This window comes from Monodelphis domestica, chromosome 5, assembly GCF_027887165.1.
Source record: "Monodelphis domestica isolate mMonDom1 chromosome 5, mMonDom1.pri, whole genome shotgun sequence".
Taxonomy (NCBI): domain Eukaryota; kingdom Metazoa; phylum Chordata; class Mammalia; order Didelphimorphia; family Didelphidae; genus Monodelphis; species Monodelphis domestica.
The window spans coordinates 24,939,847-24,947,445 of record NC_077231.1 but is presented as its reverse complement, the minus strand read 5'-3'; the positions used below and the strand labels follow the sequence as shown (position 1 = coordinate 24,947,445).

Sequence of the window (7,599 nt, the reverse complement as noted above, 5' to 3'; positions counted from 1 at the left end):
TGCTGTGTGGACCCTGAAAAAGTCTTATTGTCTCTCTTGAAATAAAGGGCTTCATCTTCATTTTCCTGCCTCAAGCAAGAAATAGGGTTGGATTCTGATCTGAAGGGAATTCCAGAAAAGACACTGTGGAGTTGGCAGTTTCCCTGGATGCTCCCTGGAGAGCAAGCTGGATCTTGTGATTTTCCAGGTATTTCCTAATCATCCTATCAACACTTATTTTAGCAGGAACCCAGGAATAGTGGAAGCATCCAAGAGTCCGTGGAAGACTCAGGGTTTATACTCTTCGTAGGGAAGGAGACAGATTAGACTTGAAGAAAGCTCAGGAATCTGGAAAGGAGTTTCCTAAAATGACAACTTCACCTCATTTATAATACAGGCTCTAATCTAGCTTTTCATTTGTGGTGGAATCCTGGGTGGCAGAGTGAAGGCAGGAGGAAGATGGAACAGAAATTGAGCACCAGCTCTTTTCCAGACCTAAATTCTATAATTCTATGAAATGTCTTCTCCACAGCTCCCTGGGCCTCTTTTCCAAAATGCTGTCAGCACCACCAGTTGGAAAATATTTTTCACCCTCCCTTTTGATTTCTTTTTTTCTTAAAACACACACACACACACACACACACACATTAGGGAGGGGGAAAAAAAACAAAACAAAAACAAGCCATCTGGTGTCAGATTCTCTCCTGGCACATTATAAAGGGTAGCACTAAAAATGTCCCTGGAAAAAATAAAAGCTTAAGCCACACTAGTACTCACAAGACAGCTCTCTCTCTTGCTTCTCTAACCTCTTTTTCTATCTCTCTCCTGTCTCCTCTCACTTTCTTTCTCCTTTTCTCTTTCTCATATCTCCTGATTCTCTCTCTTTCTTTCTTTCTTTCTTTCTTTCTTTCTTTCTTTCTTTCTTTCTTTCTTTCTTTCTTTCTTTCTTTCTTTCTTTCTTTCTTTCTTTCTTTCTTTCTTTCTTTCTTTCTTTCTGTTTCTCTCTATCTCTCTCTCATTTTGTCTTCCCTTTCCACTTTTCCTTGCTCCTCTCTCTAACCGGCTCTATCTGTGTCCACTTCGCCTGTCAGAGCAGACTGCCCTGGGGGCACCAGGCTTCTTTACTGGCCCTTACTAGGAGGTTAATAATATACACCTTCTGGACCCCCCACCCCCACCCCTCACTCCCTAGCCCAATGTGATTGGGCGGGGCGCTGGGCGCTGAGGGTGGAAACTAGAATAGGGAGAAGGCTTGGAGGGGATGGGGTCGGGCTGCAGGAGCCCCTCGCCTGGTCTGTGGGGGCACTCCACTTGGGGCTTGCTCTCTGGCGGTCCCCTCCCAGCTTCCTAGTGGCTGCCGGGAGACGGCTCGGGGCGGGCGCCTGGCTGGCCGGCGCTTTTGTTGACTTTGGGTCTCGGTTTCCAGCGCTTTGCCCCCGCGCGGCCCCTCCGCCGCCGCCGCAGTGCTCTAATCTCAGAGCGTTTCCTCTCGCTGTTTCGTGGGCTCCGCATTCCTGAGCGTTGAGCAACAACTTTCCCTCCGAAGCAGAGGGGATGGGGCCAGCGGGGGCGGGTTGGGCCGGGGCCCCGTGGGGCTCCGGAGGCTGCACGAGGCGGAGCCACTCCCAGCCTGGATGAAGTCCTCCACCCGCAGCCCCGGCAAACACACAAACTTCCAAGCTAGTTTAGACACCCAGGACACTTGGCCACCCTTGCCCCAGGCACCTAGAGAATGTACAAAAACACCACTGGCATAGAGACTCGTGAGACACACAGGTAAGACTGAGACTGAGACGTAAAAAACAGGCAAGACTCAGGAGCCCCAAGGCACGGAAGAGCCACGGGGCACCTCTCCCCCCCCTCCCCCCCCAATTGCACAAACTCAAATGGCCCGGCTTTGGTTTCCAGAGAGAAACTGTGCCCAGGCTTGGCTTCCTGTGGTCTGAGCCAGGTCTCAGCTAGTGGGCGGGACCTTGACTGTGTCCTTGGGGGCTGCAGAGAGGGAACAGGGACTGGGAGGCACCCCATCAGGTCAATGGCCTATCTGTTGGGAACCTTGGTCTAAGGGGGAAATCTAAGGGCTTCCTGGAGGCTTGTGCCCCTGCCTGGAAAGCAGTTTAGGGAAATAATTTAAAATCACTGTCTATTAGGAAAAGCCCCATGGTCTTATGAGGGCTGAGTTTGTGTCTAACATTATTATTATTGTTAGTATTATTATCATTATCATCATCCCTCCCCTGTCTTAGAATGGATATTGGTTCTAAGGTGGAAGAACAGTAAGGGCTAGACAATCAGGGTTAAGTCACTTGCCCAGGATCATGCAGTTAGGAAGTGTCTGAGACCACATTTAAACTCAGATCCTCCAGAGTCCAGGCCTGGCCCTCTATCCATTGAGCTACCCTGTGTCTATGTAACCCCTGGGCTGTTGCTTCCAGAAACAGCCCAGAAGGTTTGTGAATTGGATTAGGACATTTGTGGTTGGGCCCTAGGGGAGACAGATGAACTCCACCATCACCCTTCTCCCCAGAGAAAGATGTAGATTCCTACAAAGACTGGATGAAGGGCCTTTAGAGAACCCTGGCTCAACTAGTGACCACTATATGTTGTTTTCTGATGAAAAAATGATCAAACTAGAGCAGAGAAATCATAGTTGGAAGGGATCTTCTTGTTCCTAGTAAGCTTATCATCAATGCTCATTGGATTGGACTCTCAGGCCAGTGATGGCAAAACTTTGAGAGACAGAAATCAGGGCCCTGCCCCCACCCAACCCCTCAGACCTAATGCGTGCCCCCTCCTCCCCACCAAGTGCCAGGTGTGCCCTGCCCTCTTTCCCCATGCAGGGGAGGGCAGAAGGGCTCCCACTGGGCTGCTGGGTGGAGGAGTGGGTGAAGTGAGGAATATCCTCAGTGAGTATAGAGAGGGGGAGGGGAGTGGAGGGAGCACTCTGCTCCCCTCCAGCTCTGCCACCTGTGAGCTCCTTTGGTGATATGAAAAAATGTTGTCAGGCAGGATGGAGAGGGGGAGGGGAGCAGCTCTGCTGGATTCTCTCTGCCTTTCTAGTAACAAACTGGGGAGAGGAGGGGAGGGTGGCCATGTGCCCTCAGAGAGTGCTCTGTGTGCCATCTTCGGCACCCATGCTATAGATTCGCCATCACTGTCTTAGTCTATAAGCCCCTAAGGGTAGGGGCTGTATATTTCTCATTTCTGTATCTTCTTCCCATCTGTGTCTTATGGGATGTAGAGCTGGAAGCCCTCATCTCAGCTCCCTCACTTTCCAGCTAAAGAGACAGCCTTGGAGAAGTTGGGGGATTTATTTGCCTAAGCCTTGGGCCCCAAGGCCTCCACCTAGTAAATGGAGGAGCCAGGAGGCAAATTTCCCATCCAGTGCTCTTTTCCATGCTGCCTCTCTGTGTGAGAGGGCTGAGGAGGGTGGGGCACAGGAGCCAGCCAGTCTGTGGCTGGTGTTACTGGTTGTGCCTAGAGTAGCCAGTTTGGGAGGTGGGGAGGAGTAGGGGAGTTGGTTTTAGAGTTCAATGAGCATCTCTTTACCAGTGCTACTGGACCATGGCTTTGGGAATGAGGAAGGGCACAAGCATTTTTTAAAGTATCTTCTGTGTGCCAGGCACTGTGTGCCTGGCAAAAATATCAGCTCATTTGAACCCTGTGAGGTGGGTGTTGCCATTATCTCCATCTTACAGTTGAGGACAATGAAGCAGAGTTTAAGTGACTTATCCAGGGTCATATAGCTAGTAAATGTCAGAGATGTATTGGGGTCAGGTCTTCCTGACCTCAGGACCATCTTATTCCTCCTAGTAGGGAGAAATAGGACCCCACAGTAGATCCTTATGGGACCCTGCACTTGGGAATATTAAGCATATTATGATTCTGCCAATTCATTGTCCACAGGACATCACAGAAAATAAAAGGCTTCAAATTTGAGTTGAATTGGATAGATAATACATGATTGTTGGGGGCAGCTAGGTGGCTTGATAGATTGAGAGTCAGGTCCAGAGAAGGCAAATTCTGGGTTCAAATATGACATCAGTCACTTTCCTGTGTGACCCTGGCCAAGTCATATTGCCTAGCTCTTACCACTCTTCTGCCTTAGAAACAATATACAAAGGGGGCAGCTGGATAGCTCAGTGGATTGAGAGCCAGGCCTAGAGATGGGAGGTCCTAGGTTCAAATCTGGCCTCAGACACTTCCCAGCTGTGTGACCCTGGGCAAGTCACTTGAGCCCCATTGCCTAGCCCTTACCACTCTTCTGCCTTGGAGTCAATACTGTGTCAAGAAGGAAGGTGAGGGTTAAAAAAAAAAGAAACAATGTACAGTATTGATTTTAAGACATAAGTTAAGGATTAAAAAGCAAACATGATTGTTATAGGGATGTCCTATAAGGAAGTGTTCAACTTAGGAGTTTTTTTCCCCCAGAAATTTATTTATAAGATGGTTGTTTGGAACTTAGAACACATTTTTTGATAAGGACAGTGTTAAATTCTGTTCACAGGCCAGTCCACAAAGGTCCCATTCATCTCATGGGCCACCTGCATTGGGAGAAGTTGGGTGCTGTAGTAGATAGACTTGGAGTCTATCTGCTGGACTTGGAGTCAGCAAAATCTGAGTTCCAATCCAGTCTCAGACACCAGCTATGTGACTGTGGGAATGTGAGGCACTGTCTGCCTCAGCTTCCTCATCTGCAAAATGGGGGGAAATACTAGCACCTACCTTCCAGGGTTGTTGTGAGGATAAAATGAGATAATCTGTGAAGTGTTTTACAAACTTTAAAGAACCATATAAAGGTTAGCTGTTATTGTTGTTTTTGTTGAGTTGTTTTTCAGTCATGTCCAACTCTTTGTGGTCTCCTTGGTAGTTTTCTTGAAAAAGATACTGGAGTGGTTGTCCATTTCTTTTTCTAGCTCATTTTATAGAAGAGGAAAATGAGGCTTGTGGGGTTAATTGACTTGCCCAGGGTCACACAGTTTGTAAGTGTCTTGAGACCAAATTTGAACTTAGGAAGATGACTCTAGGCCAGGCACTCTATCCAATATGGCAGGTCTCTCACCACCTCTCACACCTGTTGGCACTTGGATGGGGAGCATTCCCAGTCCTGATCTTCTAGCTGCCTGGACTAAGGCTGGGGTTGAGGTTTGGGTTCCAAGACAGTTAGGGGAAGACAGTCATGAGGAGTTGGGAAGGGACAGGGGACTTCTTATCCTGGACCAATTCCACCATTTTTCTCTTTTTTGCTTAGACCATAGGGGATTGGCTCATCTGTTTCTTTTTTCCATTCTTACCCAGTGCCTCTTCCAAAGAAATGCTCCTTTGTTGGGTCCAGCTGAGACCTAATAGAATAAATGAATCTCAGCTTCTTTTCTGAAGTCTTCTTTGCTATTGTGGGAGCAGCTACAGGGGCTAGAAGCTTCCCTTCATGTCCTGTCCCATTCTTTCTTTCATGAGACTTCTTGAGGGGGAAAAAAACCCCCTAACAGCACACAGAACAGTACACAAAGAAACAAAGGACTCTCCCTTCCCTGATCTCCTCTCTCTTCTACTCGCTTGTCCTCATGTCTTATTCTCTTCTCTCCTCCTTTTGGATGCCTATCCAAATAGACTAAAATGAAAAGCTGAGAGACCAGGACTAGGGGCAGAGGTGGAGAAAGCCAGGCAGCAACAGGGGATGCTGCACTGTTGGGGAAGGGAAGAGAGAGAAGAAAGACAGGAAAATTTCAGCCACATCCCAGAGAGAAGAATCCTAACAACAATTAGCACTTTATGGCGGGCTTTAAAATTTATGAAGTGATTTCCTAGAATCCCCAAATCTCCAGAGACATTGGAAGTCCACTAACGCAGTTCCTATATGAGCAGGAATCTATCTTATAGTATTCCTGACAAGGGCTCATCCAGCCACCACCTGATAAGGGATGAGAATTGGAAACATACCTTGGGAGAGTTCATTCCATTTTTAGACATTTCGAATTGCTAGGAAGACTTACCTTACATAAAGACTAAATCTCTATTGATGGCTTCTATCCCCCATTTCTAGTTCTGCCCTTTGGGTTAAGTAAAACAAATCGAATCCATCTTGGATAGCTCTGTCATGGTCTACCTAAATCTCTTCTTCTTCAGACTAGACATCCTAGCTTCCATCAATTGAAGAGCCACCTGAACCCTTTCCTCTGGATGTACTCTAATGTAATATAATGGGTGTATGGGGTGCTTTAGGAGGACTAGCAACTCAAGTGGGAGAGTTTGTCAAAACCTCCCCCCTTTTTAAACCTTTACCTTCTGTCCTGGTATCAACTCTAGGACAGAAGAACACAGACTAGTCAAATGGAGTTAAGTGACTTGCCCACAGTCATACCCAGCTAGGAAGTATCCAAGTCTAGATTTGAACTCAGATCCTCCTGATTCCTAGACCTGGTGCTCTTTCTACTATGCTAACTAGCTGCTCCCACCATGCCCTTTTCATGGCTGTTCACATCCACTTTTGATGTCCACCTTTCACTCAACTCTTATCTGTAGCTCCAAGAAACTTGTGGCATGCAAAGCAGCCACACCTCCATAAAACTGTCTTAGCATACAGGCTAAACCAGAGCTTGGTCTGACATCAAAGAAGCCAAGGATATCCATTCATCCTGGGCCATCATCAGCCATCCTGACTCTTGTCTTGCCACTGGACGTTGATGACTCTGGAAGAGAGAGTGAGGCTGATGACTGTGCAGCTTTGTCTCACTTAAATCCAATTTACGAGCAAGTTAAGACATCACCTCTGTGATGTCAGTGCTCTTCTTTGAAAAAGGAGGATGAATGTACAATGTACCAATGCACTTCCTAAAATTAAATAGAATTTCCAGAACTGAGCATAATGCTCTCTAGCAGTAGTCTAAATTCAGTGGTACCATCATCCATTGCTTTAATTAATCCAGCTTAATATGCAATTATACTTCAGCAAATGCTGTTTAACCTCACTTTGGCTTCTTTTGACTTCTGTAACCTCCTGTTTATTTATGTTGAAACGGATTAGGTCTTTTTCACATAGATCAGTGCCTAGTCATGCTTTCTTCATTCTGTATTGGTACAGTTAATCTTTCAAACCCTTTACATTTATTAATAAACTAATCAATTTAGATTCCACCCTTGTTCTAATTATAAAGATCTATTTGAATTTTAGTTCTCAGGGATTTTAAATTTCGAGTCTACAAACCCCCAAGAGTCCATGGATAGATTTTCAGGGGGTTCCATGAATTTGGAATGGGGGGGAAAATAATGTCTATTTCAATCTAACTCTTTAAAAATCCCAAGTATGGGGGCAGCTGGGTGGCTCAGTGGATTGAGAGCCAGGCCTAGAGATGGGAGATCCTAGGTTCAAATCTGGCCTCAGACACTTCCCAGCTGTGTGACCCTGGGCAAGTCATTTAACCCCCATTGCCTAGCCCTTACCACTCTTCTGCCTTGGACCAATACACAGTATTGACTCCAAGATGGAAGGTGAGGGTTTAAAAAAAAATCCCAAGTATTTAATAATATTATAGTAGGAAGGGTCTATAGATTTCACTAGATTCTGTCCATGGCACCAAAAAAGCACAAGACTCCCTGAAATATAGTTATCTCTTTTTGCCT

The 7,599-nt window shown here is 46.4% G+C and overlaps 1 protein-coding gene across 2 annotated transcripts in view; it reads left to right on the top strand.

The window, feature by feature from the left end:
* Positions 1-1,600: 1,600 nt before the first annotated feature.
* ATP23 (ATP23 metallopeptidase and ATP synthase assembly factor homolog) overlaps positions 1,601-7,599 on the top strand; it is a 133,398-nt gene continuing 127,399 nt past the window's right edge. For both annotated transcript variants that reach the window (XM_056797714.1, XM_056797713.1), the window contains exon 1: positions 1,601-1,755. The gene's annotated coding sequence lies outside the window, so the exon portion shown is untranslated. The remainder of the gene's footprint in view (positions 1,756-7,599) is intronic.